Genomic DNA, 24,545 nt, shown 5'->3' with positions numbered 1-24,545 from the left:
GAACAAGTGCAAGGTTGGCCTTGGATTCACGAACCTATATCAATTTATATATATTAAGACATATATTAATATTTAATAAGTATATATGTTAATATTATTAATATATTTGTTATATTAATAATTTATATGTTATTTTAATAATTAAATAACTTATATTTATTCTACATATTTTAAGTAGTTAATATTTATTTTCGTAGTGCATTTATTAATATTTTTATAGTAAATATTTATTAAAGTAGTTTAACAATATAATATTTATCGCTCTTTATAATATATTAGAAATAAAAAATTTTATATGATAAAAATATATTTTTATATAATAATTGATGTAATTTGTATATAGCTCAATTATATCATTTTAATGATAAAAAATATAGTGATATGTAATATTAATATAGTTGTATTATATGTAGTAATTATATTTTTATATCTTTATTTATTTGATAAAATAATATTAATAATAATAATGAATGTAGAGTTGTATTATTTTGTAATAATAATAATAATAATCATATTAGTAATAATAATAATTATATTCGCTAATGATAATAATAATTTTTGATAATACTGATAGTCATTTTATTTATAGTAATATTAATATCATAATAATATTAATGATAATAATAATAAGTTGTATTATAACGATAACTATAATAATTTTAATAACTTCAGTAATAATGATAATACTAATAACGATATTGATGATAATATTAGTAATAATGTTAATGTTATTATTTATTAATAATAATGATAATAATATTAATAGAAATGATAGTTTTAATAAAAATAGTTATTTTAATAATAATGATAATAATGATAATTTTAATAATAATATTAATGATAATAAATTTATTGATAATAATTCTAATGATAATTCTAAAAATGATAAAATAATAATAATAATATTTCGTTCGAATCATAACTAAATTATAATTTTTAAATCATCAGATTTTATAATTACATTGATAATCTATTTATACTAATTTTATATTCTTAATCATATCCTAATTTATCTTAACAGTAAACATATTCATCTTAATACTTCCTAACATTAATCATTTTTAATATCGTAATCATAATCAAAATATAATAATAATGATGTTACTGATAATAATAATAATAATTTTTAACAACAACAACAACAACAACAATAATAATAATAATAATAATATTATTATTATTATTAAATAATGAAAATGGAATCGTCACTCACGTATCAATATTGTGATTTAATATTGCAGAAAAGTACGTACACGCAACGGAAATGATAAACACTAGACGAGCCTTACGAACAATACCTACGAACCATACCCATAACCTCCATTGCTATAACCCATAATTTCCTTAGCTTTAACCCGTTTGAAAATTCGTTTCGAAATCGCTCGCTCATAACCTCGTCGTAGTATTTTATGTAAAATACTAATAATACTAATAATAATAATAATAATAATAATAATAATAATAATAAGATCAATAATAATAATATTAATAATACAAATAAATATATACGGAGTAATTTGATCAAGAGATAGAATGATGAATTGAATTCGGCCGAACTCATCGAGCTTTATAGCCCATTTCTGGAACCCACTGCCTCTTCAATCGCGAAGGTATTAAGGTGTTTGATTGCGCGATCGCGGCACTCTGAAATCTAGCTCACTCACATTTAACTTCTTCTTGCCGACGGTTTATTAATTAATATTATATATAAATATATATTTAATCTATATAAGTATTTATATATTATATTATATTCACGGGCATAGTGGACTTGTAATTTTAGTTCCATTGAGTTGTACGTTGACACTCGACTTATGTCCCGGCTCCGGTTTTTTGAACGATATTTCGTACGCTTTAATAATTCAAATTCTACGTTTCGTGACTCGTACCCTTGTCAAAATATAGACTTAATTCATCGATAAATTATATTATTCGAAGTGCCACTTATACATTTCAGTGTTTTGGTCGTTTGCTTCATTAAATCATCTTCTCGTTATTAATTAAAATATATTTAATAATATTATTTAAAATCTTTATTATAAGAGCTAAATATAATCAAATCGCTTTAACTATAAGTTAATATTACATTTTATTACATTATAGAATATATTTATTATCGTTTAGAAATATATAACCTCATACGTTTTATATATAATTGAAATCTTTATCTAATAATATAACCTTTAGTTTTTCAAAACTAAATATATTCAAAGTTTATTATATATATTTTAAAATCGTTTAAATAATAAAAATTATTATTTCATATCACGTTTACATCTAAAACAATATATATATTTGAAATTCTAATATTTATAATATAAAGCTTTAATTAAGTTCTTCAAATTTTATATACATCAATAAATTACTTTTATAAATAAAATGTTTTAATAATTCAGTTCTTGAAAACGTTTTCACGTGTTTGAAACTAAATTAAATGAATATTATAAATTTTAGTTTTTCAAAACTAATTATATTATAACTCATTTTATTAAAAGGTTATAGTAATAGAAATCGTTATATCATAATGTAGCGACCCCGACAAATCGTCAAGTGACGGCGTCGACTACGTGGGTCCCATTACCTGATTATAAGTCTTTAAGATAACGTTTGACCAAAATGTGTCGCCTTCATTTCAAAATAAGGATTGTTTCAAAGTTTACAAGAATTGTTCAACCACAAGTTAAGTTACAACGTTATAAGTACGATTGAAATCTAGGCGACACGGTTTAAAGTAAAGTCAAAAGACGCTCCATGAAATGCATGTATACTCGACATCGGATGCAAGTATCAAATAGTAAGCGGAAGCATGTTTCACATATCGTGCATGACCTGAGAAAAACATAGAAATCTGTCAACGAAAACGTTGGTGAAATCATAGGTTTAAGTAAGTAAGCACAAGTGAACCACAAGATTTGCATCAATGAAATAATAGTAATACATTCCAAAAGTTTGTTTCACGAGCACCCAATTATCAAAGCTTAACATTCCTCCCATTGAACCCCATCACTTAGTGCTAGAACATACACTGTTTCTCGAAAATATATTTCATTCGTAAACGGTAGCGAACCGTTTGAATGAGGGTTTGTCAAACCCATATGGATCCATACAACATAAGTTCTCGCTTACACCCGGCAAGTGTAACTAATGATAATCGAATTGAGGATTTTGTTCTAAACTCGTATGTAGAATGTTTGTTTTCCTGTACTTGTGTTCACTTAGTAAAGAAATGTTTATGTTTTCTCATCCCAAATGTAAGTTCAAAAAGAGTAAAAGTGGGACTATGATCTCACCTTGAGTGCAAGAGTAATAAAGTACTTCGACAAGTAAACGCGTGCAAAGACAAAGCTAGTCTCGACCTAAACATATAGGTTGTATCAATAACGGTAAACGCGATAGGTCAAAGATGTTCAATTAGTCCTATGGCTCGACACGACTCGATTATGTAGCATGTGAAGCAAATTGTCAAGTTTCATGCAAGATACAAGTATAAAAGCATGTTAGGAAGATTGCGTAATTAATTGGTTAAGTTTGACAAAAAGTCAAACTTGGTCGGGTCAAAGTCAACGAAAAAGTCAACATGTTCGGGTCGGGTCCCGGACTATTTTTCTATGCTAAATATTCATATATAAGTATATTAGAACAAGTTTCATGTGAATCGGAGGTCGGTAGCTAGTCAAACATTTCGCGTGTAAATGGACAAGGAGGTCAGAATCTGTCCAGCCTATTCTGCGCGCCGCGCGGGTAAGGGGCGCGCCGCGCCACCCCCTGTACAGGTCTGTTTCTGTTTTCCACAAATATGCACGAGCCAAAACCAATTCAAACACAACTCTTGACCCGTAAACACTTATAACGCCTATCATACATCGTTGGAAAGGTATTTTGACGAGGAATGCAACTAAACACATATCATCAATCAAACTTGCACTTATAACAACCAAAAACCGAAATTAAACATTCATAATCTAAGTTCAAGTTCCAAAAACGCATTTTATGATTCGGGCAACCAATTTACATGTATGTTATGCCGTTTCGAAGGTAATCAAACACACATTGCAACAAAACACTTAACAACAATATCTCATAGCATTTGACGCATCAAAAGTTCATGTAAAGCTTATCAAACCCTAATCCAAGTTCACAAAATCATTAATCATGTTCTTGGAGTTTCCTTAATCAACCTATACATCAAACCGAAGCTAATGATACTAGTAACACTTTTAAAACATGCACTTTAACAATCTAATAACATTTGATCATCCAAAATCAAGGATTTAGCAAGTAATTTTCATATTGAACTAGTTACACCAAAAACAACGAATCGAGCATACAATTTACATACACGACATCACAATGAGCCATAGACACTAATTAACAACTTTATAACTCAAAAATCTCAAGAACACATAAAATTAGTGATTTTAGAAAGTTACCCAAAATGGATGAGGTTGGTATCAAATCGAAGAGGATGAAACGAGGATCAAGAATATGTAGTCGGATTTGTTGTGAGCTTCCTAAATCAAAATTAGATGATGAATTGCTTTTTGAAAGATTGAAAGAAAATGGAGAAGTATGAGAAGAAAATGGAAAAGAAAATAAAAGAAAGATGGGGAGGAGGTTGACTAGTCAAAGTGCTAGTCACCTCTTTGTCTTTTTGGCAAAACTAGTCCCTTTAGTTTGTAATCGGGTGCGAGAGTTAACCGAACGAATATTTTAAATTACACGGGAGTACGGGAGACGTTATAATCCGATAACGAGAATATTTAAATGTTACTTAACAAGGATACGAATCTAGATACGAAGGGCATTATTTAAAAGAAAAAGACGGGCGTTAAAATAATTTAACGGAAAAATGCGGGATGTTACATTATCCACACCTCAAAAGAAATTTCGTCCCGAAATTTAGTTGGAAGTAGTAGTCGATATCTCTTATTCGAGACTTTACGTTGTCCATGCTATGAATAAGTGAAGGTACGTCCTTGAGTGTTCTCACGAATTTATATAGTTAGGGTTTTACGTTGCATTAAGGTTTGGTTTTACGATCCCCAGTTTTAACCGGTTTTCCCATGAAGAGAAGTTTGTCATCAATAGTTGGTGTATCTGGCAGGATTGCACGTTCCTGTTCCGCAGGACACGTTTCCAAGTTTGTTACACGAAATGTAGGGTAAACGGAAGCTTAATTGAGTCGAAAGTTCTAAGCGGTAGGAAGCGGTTCCAATACGCCCCAAGGTTTCAAAAGGTTCGATATTGCGGCTAGCCTTTCTCGATTTCCCCAAAATGGATTACACCTTTTCAAGGTGCGGTTTCTCAATATTACGCGGTTACACACTGGAATTTGTGAGGTTTTCATCTAAGTTTGGTATAACTCCTTTGACGACTACGGACCGCCTCGAGCCCTTCCCGGACTTGAATGATCTCAATTGTTGTTTCTTGATGGAGTTCAGATTTCGGTGGTTGACGCTTGGTTGAATGAACGGGGGTATGACATTAGCGGTCATATAGGGTTTCGGAAAGTGCGTGCGAACACACGAGTGGTAACTACTGTTGTAAGAGTGATCTACTAAAGGTGACAATACGAGTCGTGACATGTCTTTCCAAGACGTAAATCGTTCGTTTGCTTGGTTCATCGGGTTGTGGGTGGCACGCGGTACTCATGTCTAAGCGGGTCTCCAAGGTTTCTTGTAAAACTAGAAGTGAAACGAGGATTTCGATACAGGATAAATGGCGAAGATACATTGGGTTGGAATAGAATCTCTTAAGATGTGTTTGAACAAGTCAGTTAGGGTTCGAAAAAGGTTCGTTAGGACCATTCACCCTCGTGGCGAATACTAATGTAATATGAGGAATTTCTCTATCCATGGAGAAATGTTACAAGGAGTTCCCTTAAACGGAAGTGCGAGCGATAAAGATGGGAGTGAAATGAGGACTTAGAATAGGATGAGTTTACATCTCGAGGTTGCCATAACGTGCCTCTAGTTGTCAATAGTTGAAGTCTGAAAGAGAAACGAGGTAGTACACGTAGTTGTATAGTTCGGGGTTGAATAATAGTTGACCGATTATCAGAAACACAAGGGCGTTAAGTCAAAGAAGAGTGAAGTATCGTTAGATTGTGTGCTATCTTAAATTCCAGTAATATTAGACGGTGACGATGAAATAACAGAGGTAGGTAGTGTGGTACGGGATGACGAGAAAATTGATCGGATCCACAATTTAGTATTCGAATTCTTCGTGCAAAATAACGAATTTTAGTTAGGTTGATTTTTGAGTCGAGAGAGTATGCCTTTCGGCGTTCATGTAGAAATATTTCCATGTTTGAGTTCCATCTGTTGCTATACGATTTTAACTAGAAATGTTGGTGTGAAGAATCACGCTCAAGGTTCGAACACGGAGAGGTTTAGAGTTTTCCTTAGTGAGTTAACGAGTTTAAAAGTCGTGTGGCACGAGAAAAGTCGGAAATGAATCTTCGGTAACAATAGACGAGGTCTACGATTTTACGAATACAAGTCTGAGTTGGGAGAGTTTCCTGATTACATGTGGCTCGATTTCGAGATTGATTGTAATGCCTTGACCATTAACATCATGGTCTAGAAAATTGGACTTCGTTCAACAGAAATTCTCACTCGGAGAATTTGGTATAGAGTTGCTCTTTTCTCAAAAGTTCGAGCTTAAGATGGTGATGTTGTTAGTTTCCCTTCTTTACTTGAATAAGTTAAGATGTCATCTATAAATACGATAACAGATTTGTCTAGATAAGTTGCATACGTGGTTTAGGAGGTTCATGAATACGGACGGAGTCCTAAATAAATCAAACGGTACTAAGAGAGATTTACAACTAACGTTGTGAGTTCGGAAATGGCTTAGGAGACATCGTCTCACTTAACCCCCAATTGATGATAACCGGAACGGAGGTCGTTTTGGAATACACACGGGATTCATGCAAGAAATCATGAGGTCATGGATGCGAGGGAGAGGGTATCGGTTTTCCAACCGAAATTTACTCAGTTCACAATAATCTATACAAGATGATGGGGAAAATTTTTTTTTTTTTTTTTTTTTTTTTTTTTTTTTTTTTTTTAAAACGAATACGTTTCGAGCTCCCTAGTTCTATAGGTGTCAAGTCAAAAGTCTTAACGTACATCCTCCAATAAAATTTATAGGCACACAATATTTTCCGTTGGTCACTTAAATCGCCTAAATAGTATCTAAGGGAAAAGATGGAAAGTAATGAGTACAAGTCAAAGTCTCGGTTGTAGAACGTCTAGCGGTAACTGAATCGAATAAGTATGAAATATACGGTTTGTTGTGAAGAAACGTACCCGTGACTAGTCCATCGTCGTCTCGGGCATCCTAGGTGTCGATGTTGAAAGTTCAATGTCGTGCGTTGGGGTTGATTTCTTCTTTGGGCACACATTCCTAAAATGACCCAGTTGGCCACACTCAAAGCATGCACCCGTCCTGTGTGCGTTGGGCACCCTTCGAGCGACGGTAATGGTACCCTTACAGACATGGGCCACATGGCCACTTCTTTGACATTTGACGCAAAATGGTTTGCCACATTCACCAAAATGATGTTTGCGACACTTGTTACAGTGAGGTAGGGTTCCGGCATACCCCTTCTTGCCGCCGGGGGTGAAAGGCTTCTTGGAGATGTTGTTATTGTTGTGGTTGCTTGGTTGCGAGGCTTCCCATTTTCTTTTGTTGTTACCCGGGTGGTTCTCGACCATTCGTACCGATGCTTCCATTTCATTCACCGTTTCTAAAGTTTGGTGGGCCTTTGTTAAAGCCTCTTGTAGGTTAGTGGGTTGGGATGCCATTACCCCGTGTTGAATGCTCTTAGGGAGGCCATCCATGTAAAGTTCGACTCTTAGGGATTCGGGAGTCATGAGATTTGGACACCTTGAGACTAGTTCGGTAAACCGTTGATTATAAGCTCCGAGGTCATTCCCGACCGTTTTTAAATTCCTTAGCCCTTGCTCGAACCTTCGAGTCTCATCGCGCGGGAAGTATTCGGTGATCATTCTTTCTCTTAATTCGGTCCAAGAGAGTGTAAGGGCTTCATCGATACCCACTGATTGTACATACGTGTTCCACCATGAGAGAGCGATACCGGTAAGAGTGAGGGTGGAAAACTTGACCTTATCTTGGTCTCGACAACCGCTTGTGTTAAAAACGGTCTCCATTTGTTCAAACCATCGGGTGAGAGTAACCGGTCCTCCGGTTCCATCGAAAGTGGGAGGATTGTACTTCATGAAGTTCTTGTAGGAGCAACCTTCGATTGAATTACCGGTTCCATGATTGTTGTTGTTAGAAAAGTGATCGGCCACGGCCGTACCCACGGCGGTGGTTATCATTCGTTGAAGAGCTTGTTCTAGAGTTTCGAGAGGAGTATTGTGTTGACCTTGGTGAGCCATTGTTCCTTCATGACACAAGAATATCGTTGGTTAGTATTTTCAACAATACTAACCGGAGTATGGAATAAGGATAGAGAGGAAATTTTTCCTTGACTCGCCTTAAATTCTTTACGTCATAATGTCGGAACGTCCATGTGAATCACCGTAATATAATCCCGGAAATTATATTACCCTGATTTACATGTGCATTTAACATTACTTTATAAAGTCAAGGTGGCGCGTCAACAAAATTTATCAACGTAAGATCAAGATCGAATACGAGTTAGATATGATAGAAGAGTTCGGGTATAAATGCACAAATAGTCAAGTAATTCCTACTTCAGTCTATATGCCGGTTGTAGTCTAGATTCACCTATGTACCCTATGACTCGGGGTGGACACAAATGAACTCTAAATCCCTACAACCAAGGCTCTGATACCAACTGTAGCGACAGATGGGGTAGAAACCCACCCAGTGCCTTTCCAGCTAACCGCTTGGTGACCACTGAGTGTACCTCAGACACTGATTTTACGGCCCGCATTTCTGCCAAACTGCCAACCCTCAAATTCCAAGGGATCGCAAGGGGTAAGAGCCAATGCTTCGTCACAGGTAACACTGTGAGAACCCCCTCTACGATTAACCCGCCAAAAAGCATAGTCCGTATGAGTGCCCGGCCTGACAGCCGGCGCGCGTGACTACCTTTACGGCTAAGGTTAAACCAGCTCTGATACCAACTGTAGCGACCCCGACAAATCGTCAAGTGACGGCGTCGGCTACGTGGGTCCCATTACCTGATTATAAGTCTTTAAGATAACGTTTGACCAAAATGTGTCGCCTTCATTTCAAAATAAGGATTGTTTCAAAGTTTACAAGAATTGTTCAACCACAAGTTAAGTTACAACGTTATAAGTACGATTGAAATCTAGGCGACACGGTTTAAAGTAAAGTCAAAAGACGCTCCATGAAATGCATGTATACTCGACATCGGATGCAAGTATCAAATAGTAAGCGGAAGCATGTTTCACATATCGTGCATGACCTGAGAAAAACATAGAAATCTGTCAACGAAAACGTTGGTGAAATCATAGGTTTAAGTAAGTAAGCACAAGTGAACCACAAGATTTGCATCAATGAAATAATAGTAATACATTCCAAAAGTTTGTTTCACGAGCACCCAATTATCAAAGCTTAACATTCCTCCCATTGAACCCCATCACTTAGTGCTAGAACATACACTGTTTCTCGAAAATATATTTCATTCGTAAACGGTAGCGAACCGTTTGAATGAGGGTTTGTCAAACCCATATGGATCCATACAACATAAGTTCTCGCTTACACCCGGCAAGTGTAACTAATGATAATCGAATTGAGGATTTTGTTCTAAACTCGTATGTAGAATGTTTGTTTTCCTGTACTTGTGTTCACTTAGTAAAGAAATGTTTATGTTTTCTCATCCCAAATGTAAGTTCAAAAAGAGTAAAAGTAGGACTATGATCTCACCTTGAGTGCAAGAGTAATAAAGTACTTCGACAAGTAAACGTGTGCAAAGACAAAGCTAGTCTCGACCTAAACATATAGGTTGTATCAATAACGGTAAACGCGATAGGTCAAAGATGTTCAATTAGTCCTATGGCTCGACACGACTCGATTATGTAGCATGTGAAGCAAATTGTCAAGTTTCATGCAAGATACAAGTATAAAAGCATGTTAGGAAGATTGCGTAATTAATTGGTTAAGTTTGACAAAAAGTCAAACTTGGTCGGGTCAAAGTCAACGAAAAAGTCAACATGTTCGGGTCGGGTCCCGGACTATTTTTCTATGCTAAATATTCATATATAAGTATATTAGAACAAGTTTCATGTGAATCGGAGGTCGGTAGCTAGTCAAACATTTCGCGTGTAAATGGACAAGGAGGTCAGAATCTGTCCAGCCTATTCTGCGCGCCGCGCGGGTAAGGGGCGCGCCGCGCCACCCCCTGTACAGGTCTGTTTCTGTTTTCCACAAATATGCACGAGCCAAAACCAATTCAAACACAACTCTTGACCCGTAAACACTTATAACGCCTATCATACATCGTTGGAAAGGTATTTTGACGAGGAATGCAACTAAACACATATCATCAATCAAACTTGCACTTATAACAACCAAAAACCGAAATTAAACATTCATAATCTAAGTTCAAGTTCCAAAAACGCATTTTATGATTCGGGCAACCAATTTACATGTATGTTATGCCGTTTCGAAGGTAATCAAACACACATTGCAACAAAACACTTAACAACAATATCTCATAGCATTTGACGCATCAAAAGTTCATGTAAAGCTTATCAAACCCTAATCCAAGTTCACAAAATCATTAATCATGTTCTTGGAGTTTCCTTAATCAACCTATACATCAAACCGAAGCTAATGATACTAGTAACACTTTTAAAACATGCACTTTAACAATCTAATAACATTTGATCATCCAAAATCAAGGATTTAGCAAGTAATTTTCATATTGAACTAGTTACACCAAAAACAACGAATCGAGCATACAATTTACATACACGACATCACAATGAGCCATAGACACTAATTAACAACTTTATAACTCAAAAATCTCAAGAACACATAAAATTAGTGATTTTAGAAAGTTACCCAAAATGGATGAGGTTGGTATCAAATCGAAGAGGATGAAACGAGGATCAAGAATATGTAGTCGGATTTGTTGTGAGCTTCCTAAATCAAAATTAGATGATGAATTGCTTTTTGAAAGATTGAAAGAAAATGGAGAAGTATGAGAAGAAAATGGAAAAGAAAATAAAAGAAAGATGGGGAGGAGGTTGACTAGTCAAAGTGCTAGTCACCTCTTTGTCTTTTTGGCAAAACTAGTCCCTTTAGTTTGTAATCGGGTGCGAGAGTTAACCGAACGAATATTTTAAATTACACGGGAGTACGGGAGACGTTATAATCCGATAACGAGAATATTTAAATGTTACTTAACAAGGATACGAATCTAGATACGAAGGGCATTATTTAAAAGAAAAAGACGGGCGTTAAAATAATTTAACGGAAAAATGCGGGATGTTACACATAAAACGTTTTCATTTAGTAAAATAATACATAAATCATAACGGTTTCCAGTTTTTAACTTACAGTTTGTTCGTGAAACGTAGGGTTAAGTCCAATGGATGGTCAAACGTATGAAATCATTTTAATGCAACATGTCCATTTGGTTATCATGTCGACGTCCATTAAATATCTTAAAAGCTAATTAGTTAACATATCAAGATGCCCGAGGAAATTAGTGTAAAGCATGCATTGAAAATTAAACAGGAATCTCCACTAACTTTTGTCTAGTTACAGTTAAATGACACTTTGTTCTCACTTGAAGATCACTTTACCATTTATTCTGAATATTGTTAAAAAGGAAAGATTTCTCAAATCAACGTGGACCTCACAACAGAGTCCCATAACCATATCATAATATTTATGGGATTTATAAATACCAAAATATCTACTAAATCAATCATTGGTATTATCTTCCAATTCCGAAGATAAATATATTAAACATATATTGAGACAAATACGTTTAATGTAAAATATTATACATTTAATACTTTGTTAACGTTTTCAAGTTATAATATATATATATATATATATATATATATATATATATATATATATATATATATATATATATATATATATATATATTCATATCCTTTTATATAATTGTTCGTGAATCGTCCAAATTTTGTCGAGGTTATCGTGTCGTGTCGGAAACATTAAATCATATTGAGAATTTGGTTCAAAATAAGTCGAAATTTTCCGGGTTGTCACATCCGGGTATGGTGATGGTTACAAAAAAATTTCTGGGTTCGGGTATGGTTTTGAATACAAACCCGTTTACTCGACCCGTATACCCGACCCGCATACTCGTATACCCGGCTCGAGAAATTTTAATAATAATTTTTATGTGATAATTTAGTATTAGTATTATATTGTTAATGTTTTGAAAGAGAGTATAATTTTATTCAATATAATCATATACAACATGTGATGGCCCCGTCAAAACACTTAACGGCCCCGTCACTTGGTCCCACAGCTTGATCGAACTTAAATGAATTTAATAAATGACATTGCATTCTTTTATTTCAAAAGTTTTCCAAAAAGGAAACATACCCAAAATACGTAGTTTAAACAACCCAACATATTAATGTAACATCCCGTTTTTCCCGTACGTGACTAAAGGTACATATTTAACCATTTGTACGTTATGATTCGGAAGCTTATGCGTAATTGTATAGATAAACGTATATATATATAATTTATTGTGTGCTAGTTAACATGTGCGTATATAAGTGTACAAATGAGCTTGTGTAGTGTTAGGTCTCGTGAGACTTAGATGTGAGGCTTAGACGTGTATTGGGAACGAGAACGAAGGAATTTGTTGTGGAAACCTTGGAAATTTGACTAACTAGTCGAAGTGGCCAGACCCAGGCGTATGTCGCGCCGCGACAAATGGGTCCGCGCCGCGACCCATCAAGTGTTTCCAGATCAGAACAGGACTTAAGCATGGTGAATTTTACTTTGATTCGTCGCGCCGCGACGTTTAGTGCCGCGCCGCGGCAGGCCTGCTGGCCAGGTCCCGGTTTTAGGTTAAATTAAGAGATTTTGAGGGGAAAAATGGTAAATGGACGTATAGATCAGATGGGGGCATTAAATCTGGTCCACTAGTTCCTTTATTTCATTTTCCTTTTTCATTTTCTTTCAATTTCTCTCCCAAAACTCTAACACCCATTTGGATTCAAAGTGAGATTGAGAGAGGAAGGATTTAGGGTTGATCTTTGGAGCAAGTATTAAAGTTGTTCCTTGTGACTCTAGCTACGTGGTGATAGTCTCGGTAAGTTCTAACTCTAAGTTTCGAGTTTTAATTGATTATGGCTAGGGTTTTGGTTAATAGAAGCTTGTATGACCCATTTGGGAGTAAAATGGGTGAATTTGGGTTAGGTTGTTGTAATGAAACCCTAATGGCCATAATCTAGGGTTTTGGCCTTGTAATTGTGAGTTGAAAGTGTTAATGATATTAAAAGCGTTAAACATTTGTTAAAATTAAAAGAGATGTCAAAATGGGTCAAGAATGTACTAGTTGACCTAGTTTGGGTAAAATGGGTGTAAATTACCCTAGGTGGATGTCAATTGAGGCTAGTAGACTTTAATGCACTAATGTTGGTAACTAAAGTCGGGTCTTGGCCATTAAGAGGGTGGTTGTGATGTAGTTGGGTCATTTAATACGAATTGAGTCATTAAATGCCCAAGTAATTGTAATGTGGTTAATTCCACTAGTTTATGTATTGAATTGGTACTTAATGTATTAGGTACTTGGCTTTGAGTTTGGAAGCGAATATTCATCATCCTTGTGTCAAGGTGAGTGGAATAATTATGCGTGAACGTATATAATGTATTTATTTGTGTAATTGACTTGTGGAATTGTCGCGGTGTTTAAGACACCACAATGTCATGAGAGTGGAAGTGTCGCGGTGATCAAGACACCACTCATTGTATTGAATGAAGTGTGGATTCGTCGCGGTGTTTAAGACGCCACATTGTGTAAGGGTGAGTTAGTCGCAGTGTTTAAGACATCACCCGGGGGACTAGTGATTACGCGGTGTGTAAGTAACACTAGTGGATGTTATGAACTCCAACGGACCTTCATGTACCGTTCTCTTGTATACTTGGTTAACCATGGTTGTGCGAATTGTACTTAGCATATTATATTGTGAACTATATGCTAATACTATTGCTAGCTTGATGTGGAACGTGGATAGTAGTTTATGCATGATGGATTCATGTTGGTTGAGTTGCTAGCTTGTATGTGGTATTGTGTGTAGTGACCCGAACTTTTCCATGTTTATATATATTAATTGAGATTGATATTTACATGATTAAATGTTTCCAACATGTTAAGCAATCAAACTTGTTAAGACTTGATTAATTGAAATATGTTTCATATAGACAATTGACCACCCAAGTTGACCGGTGATTCACGAACGTTAAAACTTGTAAGAACTATATGATGACATATATATGGATATATATATAGTTACCATGATACTATGATAAGTAAACATATCATTAAGTATATTAACAATGAACTACATATGTAAAAACAAGACTACTAACTTAATGATTTTTAAACGAGACATATATGTAACGATTATCGTTGTAAAGACATTTAATGTATATATATCATATTAAGAGATATTCATACATGATAATATCATGATAATATAATAATTTAAAATCTCATTTGATATTATAAACATTGGGTTAACAACATTTAACAAGATCGTTAACCTAAAGGTTTCAAAACAACACTTACATGTAACGACTAACGATGACTTAACGACTCAGTTAAAATGTATATACATGTAGTGTTTTAATATGTATTTATACACTTTTGAAAGACTTCAATACACTTATCAAAATACTTCTACTTAACAAAAATGCTTACAATTACATCCTCGTTCAGTTTCATCAACAATTCTACTCGTATGCACCCGTATTCGTACTCGTACAATACACAGCTTTTAGATGTATGTACTATTGGTATATACACTCCAATGATCAGCTCTTAGCAGCCCATGTGAGTCACCTAACACATGTGGGAACCATCATTTGGCAACTAGCATGAAATATCTCATAAAATTACAAAAATATGAGTAATCATTCATGACTTATTTACATGAAAACAAAATTACATATCCTTTATATCTAATCCATACAACAACGACCAAAAACACCTACAAACACTTTCATTCTTCAATTTTCTTCATCTAATTGATCTCTCTCAAGTTCTATCTTCAAGTTCTAAGTGTTCTTCATAAATTCCAAAAGTTCTAGTTTCATAAAATCAAGAATAGTTTCAAGTTTGCTAGCTCACTTCCAATCTTGTAAGGTGATCATCCAACCTCAAGAAATCTTTGTTTCTTACAGTAGGTTATCATTCTAATACAAGGTAATAATCATATTCAAACTTTGGTTCAATTTCTATAACTATAACAATCTTATTTCAAGTGATGATCTTACTTGAACTTGTTTTCGTGTCATGATTCTGCTTCAAGAACTTCGAGCCATCCAAGGATCCATTGAAGCTAGATCCATTTTTCTCTTTTCCAGTAGGTTTATCCAAGGAACTTAAGGTAGTAATGATGTTCATAACATCATTCGATTCATACATATAAAGCTATCTTATTCGAAGGTTTAAACTTGTAATCACTAGAACATAGTTTAGTTAATTCTAAACTTGTTCGCAAACAAAAGTTAATCCTTCTAACTTGACTTTTAAAATAAACTAAACACATGTTCTATATCTATATGATATGCTAACTTAATGATTTAAAACCTGAAAACACGAAAAACACCGTAAAACCGGATTTACGCCGTCGTAGTAACACCGCGGGCTGTTTTGGGTTAGTTAATTAAAAACTATGATAAACTTTGATTTAAAAGTTGTTATTCTGAGAAAATGATTTTTATTATGAACATGAAACTATATCCAAAAATTATGGTTAAACTCAAAGTGGAAGTATGTTTTCTAAAATGGCCATCTAGACGTCGTTCTTTCGACTGAAATGACTACCTTTACAAAAACGACTTGTAACTTATTTTTCCGACTATAAACCTATACTTTTTCTGTTTAGATTCATAAAATAGAGTTCAATATGAAACCATAGCAATTTGATTCACTCAAAACGGATTTAAAATGAAGAAGTTATGGGTAAAACAAGATTGGATAATTTTTCTCATTTTAGCTACGTGAAAATTGGTAACAAATCTATTCCAACCATAAATTAATCAACTTGTATTGTATATTATGTAATCTTGAGATACCATAGACACGTATACAATGTTTCGACCTATATATATTTCGGAACAACCATAGACACTCTATATGTGAATGTTGGAGTTAGTTATACAGGGTTGAGGTTGATTCCAAAATATATATAGTTTGAGTTGTGATCAATACTGAGATATGTATACACTGGGTCGTGGATTGATTCAAGATAATATTTATCGATTTATTTCTGTACATCTAACTGTGGACAACTAGTTGTAGGTTACTAACGAGGACAACTGACTTAATAAACTTAAAACATCAAAATATATTAAAAGTGTTGTAAATATATTTTGAACATACTTTGATATACATGTATATATTGTTATAGGTTCGTGAATCAACCAGTGGCCAAGTCTTACTTCCCGACGAAGTAAAAATCTGTGAAAGTGAGTTATAGTCCCACTTTTAAAATCTAATATTTTTGGGATGAGAATACATGCAGGTTTTATAAATGATTTACAAAATAGACACAAGTACGTGAAACTACATTCTATGGTTGAATTATCGAAATCGAATATGCCCCTTTTTATTAAGTCTTGTAATCTAAGAATTAGGGAACAGACACCCTAATTGACGCGAACTCTAAAGATAGATCTATTGGGCCTAACAAACCCCATCCAAAGTACCGGATGCTTTAGTACTTCGAAATTTATATCATATCCGAAGGGTGTCCCGGAATGATGGGGATATTCTTATATATGCATCTTGTTAATGTCGGTTACCAGGTGTTCACCATATGAATGATTTTTATCTCTATGTATGGGATGTGTATTGAAATATGAAATCTTGTGGTCTATTATTATGATTTGATATATATAGGTTAAACCTATAACTCACCAACATTTTTGTTGACGTTTTAAGCATGTTTATTCTCAGGTGATTATTAAGAGCTTCCGCTGTCGCATACTTAAATAAGGACGAGATTTGGAGTCCATGCTTGTATGATATTGTGTAAAAACTGCATTCAAGAAACTTATTTTGTTGTAACATATTTGTATTGTAAACCATTATGTAATGGTCGTGTGTAAACAGGATATTTTAGATTATCATTATTTGATAATCTACGTAAAGCTTTTTAAAACCTTTATCTATGAAATAAAGGTTATGGTTGTTTTAAAAATGAATGCAGTCTTTGAAAAACGTCTCATATAGAGGTCAAAACCTCGCAACGAAATCAATTAATATGGAACGTTTTTAATCAATAAGAACGGGACATTTCAGTTGGTATCCGAGCGTTGGTCTTAGAGAACCAGAATTTTGCATTAGTGTGTCTTATCGAGTTTTTTAGGATGCATTAGTGATTCTGGACTTCGACCGTGTTTACTTGAAAAATGATTGCTTAACAAATTTTGTTGGAAACTATATATTTTTAACATGTGAATATTATGTGATATATTAATCTCTTAACGCGTTTGATATTATGTGATAGATGTCTACCTCTAGAACAAGTCCCATTGACTCACCTAATAATAATGAAGAGTCAAATGTAAATTGGAATGATTCGTGGACTGATTCACAAGTTCCCGAAGAGGAACCGGAAGAAGAGTCGGAACCGGAAGAAGAATCGGAACCGGAAGAAGAATCGGAACCGGATGAAGAAATAGAACCGGTGGGGGAAATAATAAAACGGTTAAGTAAAAGAAAATCCTCAACCAACCGACCAAGGTTAATTATGGTCAATGGTGTTTCCGCCAAGGAAGCAAAATATTGGGAGGATTACCAATTCTCCGATGAATCGGATTCCGATGAGAATTCCGATGATGTTATAGAAATTACCCCAACTGAATTTAAAAAGGCAAAAGAAAATAATAAGGGAAAGGGCATAAAAATAGAGAAATCTAATTCCAACCCCGATGAACTTTATATGTATCGTCAACCCCCGAAGTCCTTAAGTTGTAACAATGACCCGGGAACCTCTAAACCACCAGGTTTTTCTAAACCAATGTGGATCACGACGGCTCATATTAGGGGAACATCATATATCCCTAGAAACTTGGCAAAACGAACCAAAACCGAAGAAGAAGAAACGAGCGAGTCGGAATAAGATAGTTGTATTCGTGTGGTGTAATATATGTAATATAGTGTGCTTATGCTTTATGATATATGTAAAAATTGCTTGTATTAATAAGTATTTTTTTATGAATCTAACTCTTGTCTATTTTACAGTTTAAAAACACAAAATGGATAGACAACCCAATATTTTAAGAGACCTACCCGGAGACATGATTGATGAAATCTTGTCTAGAGTCGGTCAGAATTCCTCGGCACAACTATTTAAGGCGAGATCAGTTTGTAAGACATTCGAAGAACGTTCCAAGAATGTCTTGGTTTATAAGAGACTTTCGTTTGAAAGATGGGGGATATCACATTGGGAAACCCATAAGTTACGATGTGTTTACTTTGACGCATATATTGCGGGGAACCCAAATGCTATTTTACGCAACGGGTTAAGAAATTATTTTGACTCAATATATCCGAATATTGGACTTCGTGATTTAGAAAAAGCGGCTAACATGCAACATAAAGAAGCATGTTATGCTTACGGATTAGTAATGTTCGCTTCTCACCAAAGTGAGAACAAGAACATCGGGCTACAACTATTAAACAAAACGTTCCCACAAGTGACGGAGTCGGTAATTGGGGTAAGAAATGAGGTTTTTAGATTGTTACGGGACTGTTGGACATTACGTAACCCTCGTCCCTTTGACAACGTTACAACACGCTGTCTTATCAACGGCCATAACGGTTATGTTCCACAAGACCAAGGATGGGAAGTAATCCTAGTAAAACCAGAATGCATGACTTGTTTCTGGACGTATGAATTACGTGTCTTTATTGCCTTTGCTGAACGACTTGTGTACTAGCTAGAATTATCTTCACAACTATCTTGTATCAAAGTTATTGTGTGCTATATTTCATGCTTTATGTAAAATAAGCGGTATTGTAAGTTTGTAAAATATTGTATAAAAGTTTGAACGCGAAATATTATTATAATCAGTTTTTCATATAGAATTGTAGTAGTTGAATTGTATATTAGCTACTAAGTATGAACTTAACGGGTAGGTACTACCCGAATTTAAACTTATAAAATGCTAATATGAAGAAAAAGCTTTTATAAATGAATTCATATTATGCTACGAAATACTATTAACTACTCTTAATATTCTGTATGATTAACTTGTTCCATTTGACTATTTTGAAGGAAATGGCACCGACTACTCGACACACCGTGAATATGAATGAAGAGGAATTCCGTACTTTTCTAGCTTCAAACATAGCCGCAGTACAGGCTGCGCTACATACCAACAATAACCTTGGATCTAGCAGTACAGGAAATCGTGTAGGATGCACCTACAAAGAATTCACTGCCTGCAAACCTTTGGAATTTGATGGAACCGAAGGACCGATCGGATTGAAACGGTGGACCGAGAAGGTCGAATCGGTGTTTGCCATAAGTAAGTGTACTGAAGAGGACAAAGTGAAGTATGCTACGCATACCTTCACAGGTTCTGCGTTAACATGGTGGAATACCTATCTAGAGCAAGTGGGACAAGACGATGCGTACGCACTACCGTGGTCAGCATTCAAGCACTTGATGAACGAGAAGTACCGTCCCAGAACCGAGGTCAATAAGCTCAAGACAGAACTTAGAGGGTTACGAACCCAAGGATTTGATATTACCACGTACGAAAGACGATTCACAGAATTGTGCCTATTGTGTCCGGGAGCATTCGAAGATGAGGAAGAGAAGATCGACGCGTTTGTGAAAGGATTACCGGAAAGAATCCAAGAAGATATAAGTTCACACGAGCCCGCCTCCATACAACAGGCATGTAGAATGGCTCACAAACTAGTGAACCAGATTGAAGAAAGAATTAAAGAACAGACTGCTGAAGAGGCCAATGTGAATCAAGTCAAAAGAAAGTGGGAGGAAAACGGTGATAAGAATCACCAATACAACAACAACAGCAATTACAACAATAATCGCAACAATTATCCCAACAATCGCAACATCAATCGCAACTACAACAAACGGCCCAACAACAACAACAACAACAACAGCAACTACAACAATCATCCCAACAACAATAATAACCGCAACAACAACAACAATCAGAAGCAGCTATGCCAAAGGTGTGAAAAGAATCACTCGGGGTTCTGCACCAAATTTTGCAACAAGTGTAAAAGAAATGGTCATAGCGCGGCAAAGTGTGAGGTCTACGGACCAGGGGTTAATAGAACGAAAGGAACAAATGGTGTCGGAACGAGTAATGGCGGAGCAAGTAGTGTCGGAGCAAGTTATGCCAATGTAGTTTGTTATAAATGTGGAAAACCAGGCCACATTATTAGAAATTGCCCAAACCAGGAGAACACGAATGGACAAGGCCGTGGAAGAGTTTTCAATATTAATGCGGCAGAGGCACAGGAAGACCCGGAGCTTGTTACGGGTACGTTTCTTATTGACAATAAATCTGCTTACGTTTTATTTGATTCGGGTGCGGATAGAAGCTATATGAGTAGAGATTTTTGTGCTAAATTAAGTTGTCCATTGATGCCTTTGGATAGTAAATTTTAACTCGAATTAGCAAATGGTAAATTAATTTCAGCAGATAATATATGTCGGAATCGAGAAATTAAACTGGTTAGCGAAACATTTAAGATTGACTTGATACCAGTAGAGTTAGGGAGTTTTGATGTGATAATCGGTATGGACTGGTTGAAAGAAGTGAAAGCAGAGATCGTTTGTTACAAAAATGCAATTCGCATTATACGAGAAAAAGGAAAACCCTTAATGGTGTACGGAGAAAAGGGCAACATGAAGCTACATCTTATTAGTAATTTGAAGGCACAAAAACTAATAAGAAAAGGTTGCTATGCTGTTCTAGCACACGTCGAGAAAGTACAAACTGAAGAAAAGAGGATCAATGATGTTCCCATTGCAAAAGAATTTCCCGATGTATTTCCGAAAGAATTACCGGGATTACCCCCACATCGATCCGTTGAATTTCAAATAGATCTTGTACCAGGAGCTGCACCAATAGCTCGTGCTCCTTACAGACTCGCACCCAGCGAGATGAAAGAACTACAAAGCCAATTACAAGAACTTTTAGAGCGTGATTTCATTCGACCAAGCACATCACCGTGGGGAGCTCCTGTTTTGTTTGTCAAGAAGAAAGATGGTACATTCAGGTTGTGTATCGACTACCGAGAGTTGAACAAACTTACCATCAAGAACCGCTACCCACTACCGAGAATCGATGACTTATTTGATCAACTACAAGGCTCGTCTGTTTATTCAAAGATTGACTTACGTTCCGGGTATCATCAAATGCGGGTGAAAGAAGATGATATTCCAAAGACTGCTTTCAGAACACGTTACGGTCATTACGAGTTTATGGTCATGCCGTTTGGTTTAACTAATGCACCAGCTGTGTTCATGGACCTTATGAACCGAGTGTGTGGACCATACCTTGACAAGTTTGTCATTGTTTTCATTGATGACATACTTATTTACTCAAAGAATGACCAAGAACACGGTGAACATTTGAGAAAGGTGTTAGAAGTATTGAGGAAGGAAGAATTGTACGCTAAGTTTTCAAAGTGTGCATTTTGGTTGGAAGAAGTACAATTCCTCGGTCACATAGTGAACAAAGAAGGTATTAAGGTGGATCCGGCAAAGATAGAAACTGTTGAAAAGTGGGAAACCCCAAAAACTCCGAAACACATACGCCAGTTTTTAGGACTAGCTGGTTATTACAGAAGGTTCATCCAAGACTTTTCCAGAATAGCAAAACCCTTGACTGCATTAACGCATAAAGGGAAGAAATTTGAATGGAATGATGAACAAGAGAAAGCGTTTCAGTTATTGAAGAAAAAGCTAACTACGGCACCTATATTGTCATTGCCTGAAGGGAATGATGATTTTGTGATTTATTGTGATGCATCAAAGCAAGGTCTCGGTTGTGTATTAATGCAACGAACGAAGGTGATTGCTTATGCGTCTAGACAATTGAAGATTCACGAACAAAATTATACGACGCATGATTTGGAATTAGGCGCGGTTGTTTTTGCATTAAAGACTTGGAGGCACTACTTATATAGGGTCAAAAGTATTATATATACCGACCACAAAAGTCTTCAACACATATTTAATCAGAAACAACTGAATATGAGGCAGCGTAGGTGGATTGAATTATTGAATGATTACGACTTTGAGATTCGTTACCACCCGGGGAAGGCAAATGTGGTAGCCGATGCCTTGAGCAGGAAGGACAGAGAACCCATTTGAGTAAAATCTATGAATATAATGATTCATAATAACATTACTACTCAAATAAAGGAGGCGCAACAAGGAGTTTTAAAAGAGGGAAATTTAAAGGATGAAATACCCAAAGGATCGGAGAAGCATCTTAATATTCGGGAAGACGGAACCCGGTATAGGGCTGAAAGGATTTGGGTACCAAAATTTGGAGATATGAGAGAAATGGTGCTTAGAGAAGCTCATAAAACCAGATACTCAATACATCCTGGAACGGGGAAGATGTACAAGGATCTCAAGAAACATTTTTGGTGGCCGGGTATGAAAGCCGATGTTACTAAATACGTAGGAGAATGTTTGACGTGTTCTAACGTCAAAGCTGAGCATCAGAAACCATCAGGTCTACTTCAACAACCCGAAATCCCGGAATGGAAATGGGAAAACATTACCATGGATTTCATCACTAAATTGCCAAGGACTGCAAGTGGTTTTGATACTATTTGGGTAATAGTTGATCGTCTCACCAAATCAGCACACTTCCTGCCAATAAGAGAAGATGACAAGATGGAGAAGTTAGCACGACTGTATTTGAAGGAAGTCGTCTACAGACATGGAATACCAATCTCTATTATCTCTGATAGGGATGGCAGATTTATTTCAAGATTCTGGCAGACATTACAGCAAGCATTAGGAACTCGTCTAGACATGAGTACTGCCTATCATCCACAAACTGATGGGCAGAGCGAAAGGATGATACAAACACTTGAAGACATGCTACGATCATGTGTTATTGATTTCAGAAACAGTTGGGATCGACATCTACCGTTAGCAGAATTTTCCTACAACAACAGCTACCATTCAAGCATTGAGATGGCGCCGTTTGAAGCATTTTATGGTAGAAAGTGCAGGTCTCCGATTTGTTGGAGTGAAGTGGGGGATAGACAGATTACGGGTCCGGAGATTATACAAGAAACTACCGAGAAGATCATCCAAATTCAACAACGGTTGAAAACCGCCCAAAGTCGACAAAAGAGCTACGCTGACATTAAAAGAAAAGATATAGAATTTGAAATTGGAGAGATGGTCATGCTTAAAGTTGCACCTTGGAAAGGCGTTGTTCGATTTGGTAAACGAGGGAAATTAAATCCAAGGTATATTGGACCATTCAAGATTATTGGTCGTGTCGGACCAGTAGCTTACCGACTAGAGTTACCTCAACAACTCGCGGCTGTACATAACACTTTCCACGTCTCGAATTTGAAGAAATGTTTTGCTAAAGAAGATCTCACTATTCCGTTAGATGAAATCCAAATCAACGAAAAACTTCAATTCATCGAAGAACCCGTCGAAATAATGGATCGTGAGGTTAAAAGACTTAAGCAAAACAAGATACCAATTGTTAAGGTTCGATGGAATGCTCGTAGAGGACCCGAGTTCACCTGGGAGCGTGAAGATCAGATGAAGAAGAAATACCCGCATCTATTTCCAGAAGATTCGTCAACACCTTCAACAGCTTAAAATTTCGGGACGAAATTTATTTAACGGGTAGGTACTGTAGTGACCCGAACTTTTCCATGTTTATATATATTAATTGAGATTGATATTTACATGATTAAATGTTTCCAACATGTTAAGCAATCAAACTTGTTAAGACTTGATTAATTGAAATATGTTTCATATAGACAATTGACCACCCAAGTTGACCGGTGATTCACGAACGTTAAAACTTGTAAGAACTATATGATGACATATATATGGATATATATATAGTTAACATGATACTATGATAAGTAAACATATCATTAAGTATATTAACAATGAACTACATATGTAAAAACAAGACTACTAACTTAATGATTTTTAAACGAGACATATATGTAACGATTATCGTTGTAAAGACATTTAATGTATATATATCATATTAAGAGATATTCATACATGATAATATCATGATAATATAATAATTTAAAATCTCATTTGATATTATAAACATTGGGTTAACAACATTTAACA

The sequence above is a fragment of the Rutidosis leptorrhynchoides genome, chromosome 8 (assembly GCF_046630445.1).
Source record: "Rutidosis leptorrhynchoides isolate AG116_Rl617_1_P2 chromosome 8, CSIRO_AGI_Rlap_v1, whole genome shotgun sequence".
NCBI classification, from domain to species: domain Eukaryota; kingdom Viridiplantae; phylum Streptophyta; class Magnoliopsida; order Asterales; family Asteraceae; genus Rutidosis; species Rutidosis leptorrhynchoides.
This window is presented reverse-complemented; position numbering follows the sequence as displayed.